Source organism: Arachis hypogaea, chromosome 14 (assembly GCF_003086295.3).
Source record: "Arachis hypogaea cultivar Tifrunner chromosome 14, arahy.Tifrunner.gnm2.J5K5, whole genome shotgun sequence".
NCBI classification, from domain to species: Eukaryota; Viridiplantae; Streptophyta; class Magnoliopsida; order Fabales; family Fabaceae; genus Arachis; species Arachis hypogaea.
In genome coordinates, this window is record NC_092049.1 from 47,902,840 (window position 1) to 47,922,591 (window position 19,752).

The 19,752-nt window shown below is 35.9% G+C and overlaps 1 non-coding gene across 1 annotated transcript; it reads left to right on the forward strand.

Moving 5' to 3' along the window:
- Nucleotides 1–16,329: 16,329 nt before the first annotated feature.
- On the forward strand, nucleotides 16,330–16,437 carry LOC112746397 (small nucleolar RNA R71). Its single transcript, XR_003174283.1, has one exon. It is a non-coding gene; the product is annotated as a small nucleolar RNA R71 (small nucleolar RNA).
- Nucleotides 16,438–19,752: the final 3,315 nt, after the last annotated feature.

Genomic DNA, 19,752 nt, shown 5'->3' on the forward strand with positions numbered 1-19,752 from the left:
TTCCTAATGCTCCCTAGTGGAGCTCGCCTTTCCTCCTCTTTATTCGGGCTTACTTTCTAAAATGAGAATGATGCCTTATATAGGCATTTTTACAAAATGAAAATGAAATTCAAAACAAATTACAATTAAAATGAAATTTCTAGTATAACTATCTCTTGTGTCTTTGAGTGGTGTCAATTAGACCCTTGCTCTTGATGGAATTGGGTTGATAGAGGCCTTGGTTGATTGCTCTTGGAGTTGGAGAGAGAACCAATGTGAACCGGGTTGTGAATCTTAAAAGTTTGAGTAAAAGTTTGAGTAAAATTTTCAGGCTAACTTTTACTCCAACTTTTCACATCAGCCACCCTCTTTTGCTGATACCAACGTTGGGGCAAAAGTTTGGGGTCAAACTTTTGCTCCAACGTTGGCCCCCTTGTGTGCATGTGTGGGGTGCTACTTTATCCTCTTGTCAACGTTGCCAATTTCATGCCAATTGGAATCATCTCAATTGAACATCTACAACTCAAGTTATGCCTCTTTGAAGAGGACAAGGTCGCTGGCTTTGGTGTGCAGCGTTTGAGGTAAAGTTTGCCTCAAACGTGGTCGAAAACGCCAGTTCTGGAGGCTCAAACGCATTGTTCACCCCATACTATTATACATTGTTGGAAAACCCTGAATGTCTACTTTCCAATGCCTTTGGAATCACATCATTTGGGCTCTACAGCTCGAGTTATACTCCGTCGAAGGTGCAGAGGTCAGTTGGCCTCACTGCATGTTGCCACCATATTCGTTTATGCACATTTCGGGGCAGTTTTCTCCCTCAATTTTAGTGTCCATCATGCAGTGCCATATATGCCTGGAAAGCTCTTGATTCCTACTTTCCATTGCTTTTTAAATCACCTCATTTGGAGCTCTGTAGCTCAAGTTATTCTTGTTGGAAGTATACCCCTTGTATGCCTTGTGGCGCCAACGTTTGCCAAAAAGCTTGAGGCAAACGTTGGCGCAAGCTTTTTCTCCGCTGGGTGTGTTTTTCATGTGCCAACGTTAGCCAAAAAGTTAGGGGCTAACATTGGCGCAAACTTTTGCTCTCCAGGGTGTTGATTTGTGATGCCAAAAGTTAGCCAAAAAGTTTGAGGCTAATTTTTGCTCCAGCTTTTTGCCCAAAAGTTAGCCAAAAAGTTTGAGGCTAACTTTTGGTCCAGCTTTTTGCTCCCTGGTTCATTTTCAATTAATCCAAAAGTTTGAGATAAAGTTTGAGGCAAACTTTTGCTCAAACTTTTTGTCCTCTCTTCCTCCTAGCCATTCCTTCTTGCTTCAACCTTTCTCCAAGCTTTCTTTACCTATCATTAATCAACCAAACACATCAAAGCTATGCTCAAAATCATGAGATATTCATTCTTTCATAATATGTGACAATTATAGCATAATACCTCATGAAATTGCATGAATTCATACATGGTTGATTAAATCAAAGGAAACATGAAAATCTACCCAATTGGCTTGCTTATGGCTCAAGAAAGTGCATAAAACCCAATTGAAAACAAAGGAAAAAGCATAGAAAAATATGACATGGTGTTAGATGAGCGGGACTAGTAGCTTTTTGCCTCTGAATAGTTTTGGCATCTCACTTTATCCTTTGAAGTTCAGAATGATTGGCATCCATAGGAATTCAAAATTCAAATAGTGTTATCGATTCTCCTAGTTCAGTATGTTGATTATTGAACACAACTACTTTATGAGTCTTGGCCGTGACCCTAAGCATTTTGTTTTCCAATATTACCACCAGATACATAAATGCCACAGACACATAACTGGGTGAACCTTTTCAGATTGTGACTCATCTTTGCTAGAATCCCCAGTTAGAGGTGCGTAGAGTTCTTAAGCACACTCTTTTTGCTTTTGGACCACGACTTTAACCGCTCAGTCTCAAGCTTTTCACTTGACACTTTCATGCCACAAGCACATGGTTAGGGACAGCTTGATTTAGCCGCTTAGGCCAGGATTTTATTCCTTTGGGCCCTCCTATCCATTAAGGCTCAAATCCTTGGATCCTTTTTACCCTTCCTTTTTAGTTTAAAGAGCTATTGGCTTTTTCTGCTTGCTTGTTCTTTTTCTTTCTTTTTCGCTAATTCTTTTTTTTTTCGCAAGCTTTGAGTTTTTCATTGCTTTTTCTTGCTTCAATAATCAATTTAATGATTTTTCAGATTATCAATAACATTTCTCTTTTTTCATTATTCTTTCAAGAGCCAACAATTCTAACATTCATAAACTTCACTATAAAAAATATGCACTGTTCATAGCATTCATTCAGAAAACAAAAAGTATTTCCACCACATCAAAATAATTAAACTATTTTCAAGATAGACTTCGAAATTCATGTACTTCTTTTTCTTTTTCTGAAAACATTTTTCATTTAAGAAAGGTGAAAGATTCATGGAACTTTCATAGCTTTAAGACATAGACTTTAAACACTAATGATCATGTAATGAAGACACAAACATAGTCAAAACATAAAGCCTAAAAACCGAAAATAGAAAAGAAAATAAACAAGGAGATTAAAGAACGGGTCCACCTTAGTGATGGTGGCTTCTTCTTCCTCTTGAAGAACCAATGGAGTTCTTGAGCTCCTCTATGTCTCTTCCTTGCCTTTGTTGCTCTTCTCTCATGGCCTTTTGGTGCCATTAGTGGTTATGGAAAGCAAAAAGCTGAGCTTTTCCACACTAAACTTAAAAGCTTTGCTCGTCCTCGAGCAAAATAAGATAGAAGGGAGTAGAAGAAGAATGATGCATTTAATTTTGAAAACTTATTACTGTATACAAGAAAAATTAAAAAGAGTTAAAAAGAATTTGAAAAGATATGTAAGTTTTGAAAACGTTTTGGAAGGAATTGAAAAGAATTGAAAAAGAATTAAAAAGAATTGGAAAGATTATTAATTTTTGAAAATAGGAATTGAAAGATGAATGTTTAAAATATGTTTGATGCAAAAAATTATGAATTAAAACATGAAAAATTGAAAAAAAATCGAATTGGAAACAAAATTACCTCCCTTGTGTCATCCTGGCGTTAAATGCCCAGAATGCTATCCATTCTGGCATTTAACGCCCACTTGACTGCCTCTTTGGGTGTTTAACACCTAGCCAGATACCCTGGCTGGCGTTTAATGCCAGGAATCCTTCTTTATTGGGCATTTTTTCTGAACGCCCAAAATGCTGCCTGCATGGGCGTTAAATGCCCATTCTACTATCCTTACTGGCGTTTAAAGACCAGTAAGCCTGTCCTTCAGGGTGTGCTATTTTTGATGCTGTTTTTTATTCTGCTTTAATTCTGCAGCTATTTTTGTGACTCCACATGATCATTAACTTAAAGAAAACATAAAATAACAATGGAAAATGAAATGAGAAAGTAATTAACTTAGATAAATAAGATTTGGTTGCCTCCTAATAAGCACTTCTTTACTGTATTTAGCTGGACTTTACTGAGCTTTAATTTAGTCTCAGTTTTGAGCATTCTTGCTCAACATTGCCTTCAAGATAATGCTTGACTCTCTGTCCATTAACAATGAACTTTTTGTCAGAGTCAGTATCCTGAAGCTCTACATATCCATATGGTAACACACTTGTAATCACATATGGTCCTTTCCACCGGGATTTCAATTTCCCAGGGAATGATCTGAGCCTAGAGTTAAACAGCAGAACCTTCTGTCCTGGCTCAAAAACTCTAGATGACAGCTTTCTATCATGCCACTTTTTTGCTTTCTCCTTGTAAATTTTAGCATTTTCGAAAGCATTGAGTTTGAACTCCTCCAGCTCATTCAAGTGGAGTAATCTTTTCTCTCCAGCCACCTTAGTATTAAGTTTTAGGAACCTGGTTACCCAGTAGGCCTTGTGTTCTAGTTCCACTGGCAGATGACAGACTTTTCCATACACAAGCTGGTATGAAGAGGTCCCTATAGGAGTCTTGAATGCGATTTTGTATGCCCACAGAGCGTCATCCAGACATTTTGCCCAATCCTTTCTATGGGTACTTACAGTCCGTTCCAGGATTCGTTTGAGTTATTTTGGAACATGGTTTTTGAGTTAAGAACACAAGCATGTGAGTTTTGAGCCTAATTGTGTGGTTACATCATATAACCACTTATTTTATTCTTGTGTGCATTATTCTCTCTCTATGATTGTAATCTTTGATTTGTTTGATTCTTTATGTTCATTATTCTATGTATACATGCATTTATATGATTGAGACCATCATTTCATTTAGCTCACTTACCCAAATAGCCCACCTTTCATCAACCATTGTTAGCCAAATTTGAGCCTATTTAATCCTTTTTGTTATTAATGTTAGCACATCACTATCCCTAAGTGAAAAATAATAAATGTCTTTAATTTGGATCTTTGATCAGCTTAGGCTAGTGAAGGTGTGTATCATTTGGGTATGGGAAACTTGGGGCATTGGTTGAGGTAAAGGTGTAATTTTTTATTTTTGTTGAAAATATTGGGAATTGGGTACATATTCATGCACTATATGTAAAACCATATGCATTGATACGTTTGTATATACTTTAAAAAAATGATGATAAAGAAAAAGAAAAAGAACATATATATATATATATATATATATATATATATATATATATATATATATATATATATATATATATATAGAAAAAGAAAAAAAAAGAAAAAAAGGGGACAAAAATGCCCCAAAGTAAAGTTCAATAAAAATCAATGCATATGGAATGTGAATTAAAAAGAATGCATGAATATGTGAAAAAAGTGAGAATCATGGGGTAGCTAAGTTGTGTATTAGAATTATATAGGTTGTTACATGTGTTAGGTGAGAGCTTAGGCTAATCAAAGATACAAATTTCAAGCTCACTTGACCATATGCATCCTTACCTTTACCCTAGCCTGGTGCGCAGAAATCGTGACGGTTCCATTCCTTGGTAACGGCGTTGAAAACTTTATACGCACGTTCATAATTTTAATTCTTTGTCACAACTTCGCACAACTGACCAGCAAGTGCACTGGGTCGTCCAAGTAATAAACCTTACGTGAGTAAGGGTCGATCCCACGGAGATTGTCGGCTTGAAGCAAGCTATGGTCACCTTGTAAATCTCAGTCAGGCGGATTCAAATGTATTAAGAGATTATAGTATACTAAAAGATAATTAAAATAGGATAGAGATACTTATGTAATTCATTGGTGAGAGTTTCAGATAAGCGTGTAGAGATGCTTTTGTTCCTCTGAACCTTTGCTTTCCTGTTGTCTTCATCCAACCATTCCTACTCCTTTCCATGGCAAGTTTTATGTAGGGCATCACCGTTGTCAATGGCTACATCCCGTTCTCTCTGTGAAAATGGTCCAATATGCTATCACTGCATCGCTAACCATCTGTCAGTTCTCGATCATATTGGAATAGGATTTACTATCCTTTTGCGTCTGTCACTACGCCCAGCACTCGTGAGTTTGAAGCTCATCACAGCCATCCCTTCCCAGATCCTACTCGGAATACCACAGACAAGGTTTAGACTTTCCGGATCTCAAGAATGGCCTTCCATGGGTTCTAACTTATACCACGAAGATTCTAATATCTCGGACTCGGTCCTCTGTATTAGATATCCAAGAGATATTCATTCTAGCTTGTTTGCATGTAGAACGGAAGTATTTGTCAGGCACGCATTCATAAGTGAGAATGATGATGAGCGTCACATAATCATCACATTCATCATGTTCTTGGGTGCGAATAGATATCTTAGAATAGGAATAAGCTTGAATTGAATAGAAAAACAGTAGTACTTTGTATTAATTCATGAGGAACAGCAGAGCTCCACACCTTAATCTATGGTGTGTAGAAACTCTACCATTCGAAAATACATAAGTGATAATGGTCCAGGTTTGGCCGAATGACCAGCCCCCATGAAAGTCTAAGAAAGCATAAAACTGATCAAAGATCCTTTACAAAGATAGTAAAAAGTCCTATTTATACTAAACTAGTTACTAGGGTTTACAGAAATGAGTAAATGATGCAGAAATCCACTTTCGGGGCCCACTTGGTGTGTGCTTGGGCTGAGAATTGAGCTTTATACGTGTAGAGGTCTTTCTTGGAGTTGAACGCCAGTTTGTAACCTGTTTCTGGCAAGTGCACTGGGTCGCGTCAAGTAATAAAACTCACGGGAGTGAGGTCGATCCCACAGGGATTGATGGATCAAGCAACTTTAGTGGGTGATTAGTTTAGTCAAGCTAACATTTGTGTGATAATTGATGCAGCAGAAAGTAAATGACAAGGAAAATTAAAGTGCAGAAAGTAAATTGGACAGTAACTTAAAGAGCAAGAAATGTAAATTGCAAGAATCTTAAATTGAAAGAAAAGTAAATTGCACGAAAGTAAAGGAGACTGGGTGCAGGGAAATTAAATGAAAGCAGTAAATCAAAGCTTAGAACAATTGCAAGGAAATTAAAATTGCATGAAAAGTAAATTCAGATCACAGTGGCTCAAATGTAAAATGCAGAGGAACACACGTGCAGGAAAGTAAATGAGATTTGCAGCAGGCTTAATGTAAATTGAATTGAGGAACCGAACAGAAAATGAAATGCAGCTCAATTGCAATAACTAAAGGACAGTTGAAGATCTCAGGGGTGGATCCTTCCTTGATCCAACAAGAGAAAAGTTGCAGAGAATTAAAAGAAAGATTGCAGAAGAAGTAAAGAGAAGTTGCAAATAGAGAATGAAAACAGAATTTCTTCCAATCTCAATTCAAGATTCAAAACAGAAAATGAAAATTCAGAGAGAGAGAGCTCTCTAGTGGAGTCACCCTCCCTTTTCTCTATTCGGGCTCCCTTTCTAAAATGAGAATGATGCCTTATATAGGCATTTTTACAAAATGAAAATGAAATTCAAAACAAATTACAATTAAATAAAATTCCTATTTTATCTATCTCTTGTGCCTTTGAGTGATGACAATTGGGCCCTTGCTCTTAATGGAATTGGGTTGATAGAGGCCTTGGTTGATTGCTCTTGGAGTTTGGAGAAGAACCGAATTGAACCGGGTTGGAATCATGAAAGCTTGAGTAAAAGTTGGAGTAAAAGTTAGGGTCTAACTTTTGCTCCAACTTTTCACATCAGCACCCTTCCTTGCTGATACCAACGTTGGGGCAAAAGTTAGGGGTCAAACTTTTGCTCCAACGTTGGCCCCCTTGTGTGCATGTGTGGGGTGCTACTTTGTCCTCTTGTCAATGTTGCCAATTTCATGCCAACTATAGACTATTATATATGGTTGGAAAGCTCTGAATGTCAGCTTTCTAACCCAATTGGAATCACCTCAATTGGACATCTACAACTCATGTTATGCTCATTTGAAGAGGACAAGGTTGCTGGCTTTGGTGTGCAGCGTTTGAGGCGACATTTGCCTCAAACGTGGTCGAAAACGCCAGTTCTGGAGGCTCAGACATATTGTCCACCCCATACTATTATACATTGTTGGAAAGCCCTGGATGTCTACTTTCCAATGCCGTTGGGAGCACATCATTTGGAGCTCTACAGCTCGAGTTATACTCCGTCGAAGGTGCAGAGGTCAGTTGGCCTCACTGCATGCATGTTGCCACCATATTCGTTTATGCACATTGCGGGGCAGTTTTCTCCCTCAATTTTAGTGTCCACCATGCAGTGCCATATATGCTTGGAAGGCTCTCGATTCCTACTTTCCATTGCTTTTTGAATCACCTCATTTGGAGCTCTGTAGCTCAAGTTATTCTTGTTGGAAGTATACCCCTTGCACACTCATGGCGCCAACGTTAGCCAAAAAGTTAGGGGCTAACGTTGGCGCAAACTTTTGCTAGCCCAGGGAGTGTTTTTCATGTGCCAACGTTAGCCAAAAAGTTAGGGGCTAACGTTGGCGCAAACTTTTGCTCATCCAGGGAGTATTTTTCATGCCAAAAGTTAGCCAAAAAGTTAGGGGCTAACTTTTGCTCCAGCTTTTGCCCAAAAGTTAGCCAAAAAGTTAGGGGCTAACTTTTGGTCCAGCTTTTTGCTTCCTGGTTCATTTTCAATTAATCCAAAAGTTTGAGCTAAAGTTTGAGGCAAACTTTTGCTCAAACTTTTTGTTCTCTCTTCCTCCTAGTCATTCCTTCTTGCATCAACCTTTCTCCAAGCTTTCTTCACCTATCATTAATCAACCAAACACATCAAAGCTATGCTCAAAATCATGAGATATTCATTCTTTCATAATATGTGACAATTATAGCCTAAAACCTCATGAAATTGCATTAATTCATACATGGTTGATTAAATCAAAGGAAACATGAAAATCTACCCAATTGGCTTGCTTATGGCTCAAGAAAGTGCATAAAACCTATTGAAAACAAATGAAAAAGCATAGAAAAACATGACATGGTGACATGTCATCAGTCCACATCAATCACAGCTCTTGCTGTGGTTAGGAAGGGTCTTCCAAGGATGATGGATTCATCCTCATCATTCCCAGTATCCAGGATTATGAAATCAGCAGGGATGTAAAGGCCTTCAACCTTTACTAGCACGTCCTCTACTTGTCCATAAGCCTACACTACAAGAAAAACACACATTCAGGTACACTTAAAAAGTGTAGCCAAAAGTAAAAAAAATGATGCCTTAGGCTATGGCTATGCTTTCTGGGCTACGGCTACGCTTTTTGGGGTGATTCCTATTCGGCCGTTGCCTATTCTCAAAGGCTACGCTTTTCTGCACCAAGGGCTACGCTTTTGGCATTTGGGAATAGGGTACGCTTTTCAAGTGATGCTGTCCAGGACCAAAGGCTACGCTTTTCAGCTTCCATTTTTGACAGAATAGGCTACGCTTTTCAACACTACTGCATCACCTGTAAAGCGTAGCCACATTGTATACCATGGCTACATGTCTACTTTTTATAAGTGTAGCCTTAGGTCCCTCTTTTTTTTTTTGGTATACTATAGCTACTCTATATAAGTGTAGCCTTAGGTCCCTCATTATTTTTTTTTATTTTCTGTATATATATATAATTATGTATTTTTAATTAAATGAATTAAATATTATAAAATAAAAATAAATACACAATTATACTAAACTAAAAAATATTCTAGCAAAACAAAGCAAATACATTCTAAAGATTCACAAGCACTGTAATGTTACAATATATTAGTACATAAAACAATGGATCCAACTATCCAATTGAACAATCATTCAACAATAGAGTAAAAAAAAATGAAACATGTCTAAAATACTACTTTCCATGTATCAATGAATATAAAGAGGATTACAAATTAAATCTAAAATTAAAATAAATGAAAGAAAAGAGAATAAACAAAGACCTTAGTGCTCTGAGGACTAAGTCCCTATGAGTTGTGTGCTTGAAAATCATTTGAACGTACCCTACAAAGAAAGAGATTTTTTTTTGTTGGAGCCACTTATGTTGCCTCCTAGTGCCTTCATAAAGTGCTGAATAAATTCAGGGTGCCCTTCATAAGTGGCGGCCGTAATGAGATTACCATCTTTTGCTGCCATGGTGTCTGGTTCAACCCAATGAGTACCGGAGGCAACCAATGCCGGTTTAACAGGAGGAAAAGCAGTGCACTTGCGATCTTTAGCTACACCTGCAGCCGCCAGAATCAACTGTCCAAAGAGCATTCTGGAGGTGATTCCTAATTCCTCGTGTCAAAAATTCATTCCAAACAAACATGGTCTCATAAAGGACATGGCCTGTCTCATTATCACACATGTTTCTTTGAAGACTACACATAATGTGATATGAGGAGTTGAAAAAGAAATCCTTTGTAAGGTCGACTGTGCACAGCAGCTTCTTGTATCTAAAATACCAATGAGAAAAATCATATAATTAATCAAAATGTGACATTCCAGAATAACAGAAAATGAGGCAAAAATGCTGTGTTAAAATTCAATGATGGCACAAGGGAAAAATAAAAACACCTAGCACAACACAATCATGTCCTATTTCATCATTGACAAATTCCCAATCAAATAATTTCTCCTCAACAAATTTGTGCCACTGTAAAAGTAGAATAACATAATAATTTCTCCGAGAAATTTAATGAACCCTAAAAGCAGAGAAGTAGAATAACATATTATGATAAGTACCTAATAATTTGTCAGCATCCGGGAAAGACGTGGTGATATTAATTAGTACTTATCATATTATGTTATTATGATAAGTACTAATAATTTACCTTTTCTCAATAGGCAACTTAAGCCAAATCCCCTTCTTTCCCTGCAAATCCTCATAAGTCAGGTGTGGTTTGTGAAGAACATGAACATTCACACATGATGCTAAAGTGAAATTTTCCATGGTAACTACTTTTCTAATCAGATATAGCAAACTCGACACCAAAAATCAATGAATATTTTAGTACTTGTTGGTCCATATACCTATTTTAAGACCATGAGATATGTTTACTTATGTTACAAGTTTAAGAAGAATCTCCACCCTAGGATTTGAACTCACACCCTATAAATCTAAGGGTTTTGGTAATCAAACTAAGTTGTTAGTTTAAGTCTTCAATAGTAAAAAATATTAATTAAAAACTAAAACTTTCAATTTTTAACTATATGCAATGAATTAATACCTTCCAAAAAATTTTACCATTAAAAGAAGATAAAAAAGTAAAGTATCAATTAGGAGGTGTACCTGCTAAGTCTTAATCCTAACACCATTAGTAGTATCCTTAATAATTGCTGTATCTAAAATCACTTTCATCACTAGGCCAGTTGAATTGCCTTTTCCAAGGCTCCTAATGCTGAAAAAGTTTAGATTTTTGGGTAATAAATAAAAATTAAAAAAAGATTAAAATGTCAATTAATTAGCTTGTTAAAGTGACATGAAGTTTTACACTAATAAAACTGTCATATGGAAATAAATTGATAACAATTTAAAATATAAGATTATAAGCAAATAAACTGAAAACCTGATGCAACTGTTAATTGAAATAGAATTGATGTGATAATCATGAGCATGGGCATATGCTCTACGACATCGAGCCATCAGACTGGTCTCATTGCTGGTTACCTACATATTTTAGAAGCCATGTGTTAGCAATAGCCACACTAGAAGTTCTGAGACAAATAATTTTTAAGGTTAGAACAAATATTACGATTGTGGCTACTGTCCCTTCTGTTTTTTCCTATGAAGTATCAAGGAACATACTAAAACAATACTCAAATCGAAAGAGAACAAGGAAAAATCTAAAATAAATATAGACAAAGATAAACGGGCAATAGACAAAGATAAACAGATGCACAAATCCAGGCACAAATTCAAAAGTGCAAAAAAAAAAAAGGAATTCTAGCAAACAAAAGTGCACAAAACTAGAATTACAACAACCAGAATTGCACAAACAATTTTCAGCCATAACAATACAACTTCAAGTCTTAAAGTGTCAATGAAGCCAACAACATATGATTTTCAGCCATAGCAATTAACTTAACCATATGCAAATATAAGAGGTATAACATATTATACATATACCTAATATATTATACATATAAAAAAAGGAGGCAAAAGAAATTCTAATATATTATCATTTATTTTAAATAGGAATCCTAAAGTGTAATTTGGTTTTGGTTTTGTAACTGCATTCTAGGAATTTAATTTTATATGATTTTTTAAAAACCGACTACTGATTTAGTACACTTCAGAAAAACAGCAAGCAGTAACCAATTTAGAAAAATCATATAAAATCCATCTTTGGTTGGATTCTCCTAAAGTTTGGTGTGGTTGAACCAGACTTACCCATCTTTCACCCAGTTCCAGTCCCAGAGTATTTTCACTTCTCTAGAAAAAGTTATGTCTCTCGAAATATGGTTTTATTTTAAGGAAAGAGTGCTGTCGCAGCAGTGAATAGCCCTGCTTCCAGAAGATACAACTTTCTCTATCAAATTCGAATTGTCCTGAAATTTGGACATACAATACTAGACATCCTAATATTTCATTCCTCTTTAGTTTCACCTCCAAAGAGTTTCAGAGTATTGAGTTATGTGGTTTTGAAGTTGCTGTTCTAGAATTCGTACGGCATTATTTCTGCAGAAAATGACCATTTTCTAAAAATCATATCTCCCAAACCACGCATCAGAAAATTCTAAAATTTTAGGGGAATAATATAGACATCTTAAATTTTGAGTGGCTAGATTGCTCCCAGTTTTGTTCACAAATTTCTACCCGAAACTGCATAATTCTGCAACATGTAACCTCGGGTTTTGAGAGGTCAAAAATTGATTCCTAGCTTTTCACTCACTCTAACCTTGCATGCTAACTTTCTTTTACCTATTGTAACTTGTTGGAAAGATTAAATCAGCCCCAAGTTCTCAGGATTAATAAATCACCATTTTTTGTCACTTTTCACATTTAAGCATACTCATATGAAATCAACAATTTCTGCAATACTCAACATAGCAATCCAGCCACAAATCACTCAAACAATTTACATATATTATCGTCAATTTACTGCATCATATATAACAAATAGACCAGCATCATCTCAAATAATCATTAGCATGTATCATCAATTAATTCAATCATGAAACTTGGCTTTTAGCCTTTCAACAAATTCTGCACTCTAACAAACAGAATTTTCAGCATCATCATCATTCAATAAATCAAACACAACATCATTCAATTAGTCACAACCTCAATTCTATTACCTCGTTCCCATGGCTTCTCAGCAGTATCACTATCATCACTCCCTCTAAACCAATTTGAAGCACCAAAGCAATTCCCAAAGTTGGACAAGATATCTCCAAACTTTTGAAATAAATCATGTAATCCCGCATTATCTATGGATTCAGCTAAGTTCTGCCGCAGTATAAGAAAAACAAAAGAATTTACTTTAGAAATGATATTGATCCTGGCATATGATTAAGTATGGTGTATCAAAGCTGTAAACAAATAGACATATACCTTAACAAAAACATTCCCTCTGCCACTTTTTCTCACATCAGGATCGCGACGAGACCACATGACCCTTATCACTTTTCCAAGTAGTAAAGAATGATTCTTCAACTCAATTGCACGACTTGCTATTCATGAAAATCAAAGACAACGAATTAAATTAACAGTAATTAGACTACATTAATTAATAAGATAACACTCTTAATATGCTATGATTTTATTTTTTCAATCCTTTTCAGTTAGTGAAAACTTAGAATTTTCACCCTACATATGAAAATCAAGAATAGTAGTAACACAACTTGGTTAGAAGAAATAACTAGAAAAAACAATTGAACATTGTAAAACCTATCTTGTAAGTTCCAAGCTGATACGGTTTAATTAAACTCAATCACGTGTATGAATATCCTTTACAATTTATAATTTCTAGTTTATTAAAAACCGATACACAAGCCCAGCTTGATAGAAACCTGAAGCTTATACACATATCCCCAAACTAATAAAATAAGAAGAAATCAAATAAAATCATCGACAATGTGAGAAAATCTCGTATCGCAAGTTCTTTGTCCTTCTCCTACAGTATAAACTTTGTTCACATCTCAATCATATAACTCTAATTTTCAAATGAAAACCGACTCAGATTTTTCTCAAGATGTTGCGTTTCAATAATAATACTGAAAAAAAAATGACACACAAAGATCCAAGCAATTCACGTTCACCCTTCAACTCAACGCAGAAAAAGCAAAAAGAATAGCAATCCAATCAGCAGCCAGCAGGGGAAAGAATGTTAATGCTACCAGATAAAGATCCTTCATTCTTTGGAAAATCAAGTTCTTCCTCAACGAGAAAATGAAAAGGACAAAAAAAAAGAAAACAGAGAAGGAAGAAGACCAACAAACACAAGATCCATTCAGCTTGTGCTAGTTGAGTCAGACAACACACCAGAAATTGAAGCAGAGTACCGACAGTTAAAAAATTAGCTGCATAAGTGTCATAATATTGCCATATGAAAGTGTCCATCTAAATTCTACAATATATATTCTCCCATTTCAGCAGAAATTGGAACACTCAATTGACTGCAATAATCACTGCATATGTCTCAAATCAATCTTGGGTTCCCAAAATACATCTTAAAATTCACAGGTACTTGAAGTTATTGATTCAATCAACAAAGCAATTTAAAAGCATAAGAATAATCCTCTCTTGAGAATACTCTGCTCTCTTTAAAAAAGTGAAATTTAAACAAGAAAAAATCAACAAGAACAATAACAAAAAAAAAAGAATAATAATTCAGTTGATACATGGTGAAATTTACATTGGTGATTCTAGTTTGATATGGTAGTCCACAGATAAATAACGCATAATACAGAAGCTAAAACCCCCAATTAAAACCCTAAAACGAAAACCCAAAACCTCCCAAATTTCACAGAACCATCATCATCATTGGGCACTTACCTCGCTTGTAAGGGATCGATGCTTTGCCTCATTGGAAACCTTGATGCTTCATAGTAGAGCAGAGAAGAGGTCGCTAGAGAGCACACAGTTTCTTTGACACTGCACAGAGAGGGCGAGTGAGAGAGAGTGAGTAAGAGAATGAGCGAGAAGAAAAGAACGAGGCACAGAATGCTTACTTGGTGAGCGCGGTGATGAATGGCAACGGTGAAGAAGAGATGAGCGACCACGAATCGAAGGTGAAAACCCTTGAAGAAAAAATGAGCAGCGGCGACGAATCAAACGAGAAGGCGCGCGAGTTTGTGTAGGTAGCGAGAATTGGTGACGAATCAAAGAAAAAATATTCATTAAGCTCAGTATATAGTGCAGAGATGAGGGTTACTCGATCGAATTGAAAGGGGAAGGACGATGAGAAGCGCAGAGATGACGATGGTGAGGGCAGCGCAGCGACGAGGAAGAGGGTGAAGAGGAGCGACGGTGAGTGGTGAGTGAGAGGGTTTCTGTAGCGAGAGGGTTTCTTCGCGATGGTGAGGTTTAAAGGGTTTCTTCGATGGTGACAGGGTTTCTAAATGGGGGTTGAGATGAAGGCTAAGTGTGAGTTTTGGAGGGACAAAAATTTCACTAGGTATGAGTTTTGCTTTCGGGAACTGAGGAATAAAATTTATCAAGTGTCCAGTTTTTTGCTCTAGATATATTAGGCATCACTTTTAAAATGCACCCAAAACTTAACAAATAGGCTACATTCTAAAAGTGCTCCCTTAGATATAAAAAGTGGACCTATAAATATTAACATTCAGCTACGCCTTATAAGTGATTTTTATAATACCTAAGGCTACACTTTTTAAATGATGTCAAAATTATGTTTCTTTTTCTCTTATAAAAAGGCATCACTGAGAAAAGGCATAGAATAGGCTACGCTTTTCAAATGTAGCTTAAAAAAAGTGTGGCTGAATGGGTATTTTCTTGTAGTGTTATTTTCTGGAGTTGTCTGCCATCTCTAATGAGATTCTGGCAGCTTGCACCTCAAGGATTCCCAGTTTCTCCATTACAAAGAGTGGCATGAGGTTTATTCCTGATCCAAGGTCACATAGAGCCCTCTCAAAGGTCATGGTGCCTATGGTACAAGGTATTAAGAACTTTCCAGGATCCTGTTTCTTCTGAGGCAATCTTAGTTGATCCAGATCACTTAGTTCATTGATGAGCAAGGGAGGTTCATCTTCCTGAGTCTCATTACCAAATAATTTGGCATTCAGCTTCATGATTGCACCAAGGTACTTGGCAACTTGCTCTTCAGTAACATCTTCATTCTCTTCAGAAGAAGAATACTCATCAGAGCTCATGAATGGCATAAGGAGGTTCAATGGAATCTCTATGGTCTCTAGATGAGCCTCAGATTCCTTTGGTTCCTCAGAGGGAAACTCCTTGTTCATCACTGGACGTCCCTGGAGGAGTTTCAGTGACCCTTTTACTCAGTTGGCCCACTTGTGCCTCCAAATTTCTTATGGAGGACCTTGTTTCGTTCATGAAACTTAAAGTGGCCTTAGATAGATCAGAGACTATATTTGCTAAGCTAGATGGATTCTGCTCAGAATTCTCTGTCTGTTGCTGAGTGGATGATGGAAAAGGTTTGCAGGGTTCTCAGGATCATAAGCTTCTTCTTCAGAAGATGCCTCTTTAGTACTGTTGGATGATTCCTTCAATCCATTCAGACTCTGAGAGATCATATTGACTTGCTGAGTCAATATTTTATTCTGAGCCAATATGGCATTCAGAGTATCAATTTCAAGAACTCCCTTCCTTATAGGCATCCCATTATTCACAGGATTCCGTTCAGAAGTGTACATAAACTGGTTATTTGCAACCATGTCAATGAGTTCTTGAGCTTCTGCAGGCATTTTCTTTAGGTGGATGGATCCACCTGCAGAATGGTCCAGTGACATCTTTGATAACTCAGACAGACCATCATAGAATATATCCAGGATTGTCCATTTTGAAAGCATGTCAGAAGGACACTTTTTGGTCAGTTCCTTGTATCTCTCCCAAGCTTCATAGAGGGATTCACCTTCTTTTTGTTTGAAGGTTTGAACATCCACTCTAAGCTTACTAAGCTTTTGAGGAGGAAAGAACTTGGCTAAGAAAGCCGTGACCAGCATATCCCAAGATATTAGGCTATCTTTAGGTTGAGAGTCCAACCATACTCTAGCTCTGTCTCTTACAGCAAATGGGAAAAGCATAAGCCTGTAGACCTCGGGATCAACCCCATTGGTCTTAACAGTATCACAGATCTGCAAGAATTCAGTTAAGAACTGAAAAGGATCTTCTGATGGAAGTCCATGAAACTTGCAATTCTGTTGCAAGAGAGAAACTAATTGAGGCTTAAGCTCAAAATTGTTTGCTCCAATGGCAGGGATTGAGATGCTTCTTCCATGTAAATTGGAATTTGGTGCAGTAAAGTCACCAAGCATCTTCCTTGCATTGTTATTATTTTTGGCCATGTTGTCTTCTTTTTCGAAAATTTCTGTCAGATTTTCTCCAGAGAGTTGTGCTTTAGCTTCCCTTAGCTTCCTCTTCAGAGTCCTTTCAGGTTCAGGATCAACTTCAACAAGAATGCTCTTATCCTTGTTCCTGCTCATATGAAAAAGAAGAGAACACAAAAGAAAATATGGAATCCTCTATGTCACAGTATAGAGATTCCTTTATGTGAGTAGAAGAGGAAAAGAATAGAAGAAGAAAAATTCGAACACCAAGGGGAAGAGACGGTTCGAATTTTGAGATGAAAAGAAGTGTTAGTAAATAAATAAAATAATTAGAAAGAGATGAGGGGGAGAGAATTTCGAAAATTAAATAAATTAAAATAAAGTATTTTTGTTTTTAATTTGAAATTAAAATAAAATTCAAAAATTAGAAAAAAAATAAAATTAAAATTAAAAATTAAATAATTAGTTAATTAAAAAGGAATTTTGAAAAAGATGAAGGTGATTTTCAAAAATTAGAGAGAAAATTAGTTAGGTAGTTTTGAAAAAGATATGATTGAAACAAAAAGATAAGATTGATTGAAAAAATATTTGAAAGTTATTTTTGAAAAAGATAAAAAGTTAGAAAAGATTTTGAAATTGATTTTGAAAAAGATATGATTGAGAGATATGATTGAAAATCATTTTGAAAAAGATTTGAAAAGGAAATTAAAAAGATTTGATTTTGAAAATTAAAGTTGATTACTTGACTAACAAGAAACTAAAAGATATGATTTTAAAATTTAAAGATTGAACCTTTCTTAATAGGCAAGTAACAACTTAATATTTTTGAATCAATGACATTAATTGTTAGCAAAGATTTGAAATTATGAAACAAAATAAGAAAAAGATTTTTGAAAATCATTTTGGAATTTTCGAAAATTATGAAAGAAAAATGAAAAAGATTTGATTTTTGAAAAAGATTTGAAAAAGATAAGATTTTTAAATTGAAAATTTGATTTGACTTCATAAGAAATAACTAAATTTTTAAAAATTTTTGACTAAATCAAATCAAATTTTGGAAAATTATGAGTGAAATAAGAGAAAGATATTTATTTTATTTTTGAATTTTCAATGAAGAAAGAGAAAAATAACCCAAACACTCAATGCATGAAAATTTTGGGATCAAGACATGTGATGCATGCAAGAACACTATGAATGTCAAGATGAACACCAAGAACACTTTGAATGTCAAGATGAACACCAAGAACTTATTTTTGAAAAATTTTCAAGAAAAGAAAACATGCAAGACACCAAACTTAAAAATTTTTATTCTTTAGACATTAATAATTCAAGAATGCATATGAAAAATAATGAAAGACACAAAACAAGAAAATATGAAGATCAAACAAGAAGATTGGCCAAGAACAACTTGAAGATCATGAAGAATGCAATGCATGAAATTTTTGAAAATAATTTTTAGAAAATTAAAAAGATGCAATTGACACCAAACTTAAAACTTGAATCTAGACTAAACAAGAAACACAAAATATTTTTGGTTTTACTATTTTGTAAAATTTTTTTTTTGTATTTTTCAAAAATTAATTGGGAAAAATGAAAAAAGAAATTATTTTTTGTATTTTTCGAAAATAAGAAATAAAAAGCTTAAAAATAAAATAAAATTACCTAATCTGAGCAACAAGATGAACCGTCAGTTGTCCAAACTCAAACAATCCCCGGCAACGGCGCCAAAAACTTGGTGCGCAGAAATTGTGACGGTTCCATTCCTTGGTAACGGCGCTGAAAACTTTATACACACGTTCATAATCTTTATTCTTTGTCACAACTTCGCACAACTGACCAGCAAGTGCACTGGGTCATCCAAGTAATAAACCTTACGTGAGTAAGGGTCGATCCCACGGAGATTGTCGGCTTGAAGCAAGCTATGGTCACCTTGTAAATCACAGTCTGGCGGATTCAAATGTATTAAGAGATTATAGTATACTAAAAGATAATTAAAATAGGATAGAGATACTTATGTAATTCATTGGTGAGAGTTTCAGATAAGCGTGTAGAGATGCTTTCGTTCCTCTAAACCTCTACTTTCCTGCTGTCTTCATCCAACCATTCCTACTCCTTTCCATGGCAAGCTTTATGTAGGGCATCACCGTTGTCAATGGCTACATCTCGTCCTCTCTGTGAAAATGGTCCATTGCGCTGTCACTGCATGGCTAATCATCTGTCAGTTCTCGATCATACTGGAATAGGATTTACTATCCTTTTGCGTCTGTCACTACGCCCAGCACTCGCGAGTTTGAAGCTCGTCACAGCCATCCCTTCCCAGATCCTATTCGGAATACCACAGACAAGGTTTAGACTTTCTGGATCTCAAGAATGGCCATCCATGGGTTCTAACTTATACCACGAAGATTCTAATATCTCGGACTCGGTCCTCTGTATTAGATATCCAAGAGATATTCATTCTAGCTTGTTTGCATGTAGAACGGAAGTGTTTTTCTGGCACGCGTTCATAAGTGAGAATGATGATGAGCGTCACATAATCATCACATTCAACATGTTCTTGGGTGCGAATGGATCTCTTAGAATAGGAATAAGCTTGAATTGAATAGAAAAACAGAAGTACTTTGTATTAATTGATGAGGAACAGTAGAGCTCCACACCTTAATCTATGGTGTGTAGAAACTCTACCGTTTGAAAATACATAAGTGATAATGGTCCAGGCATGGCCGAGTGGCCAGCCCCCATGAAAGTCTAGGATAGCATAAAACTGATCAAAGATCCCTTACAAAGATAGTAAAAAGTCCTATTTATACTAAACTAGTTACTAGGGTTTACAAAAATGAGTAAATGATGCAGAAATCCACTTTTGGGGCCCACTTGGTGTGTGCTTGGCTAAGAATTGATCTTTATACGTGTAGAGGTCTTTCTTGGAGTTGAACGCCA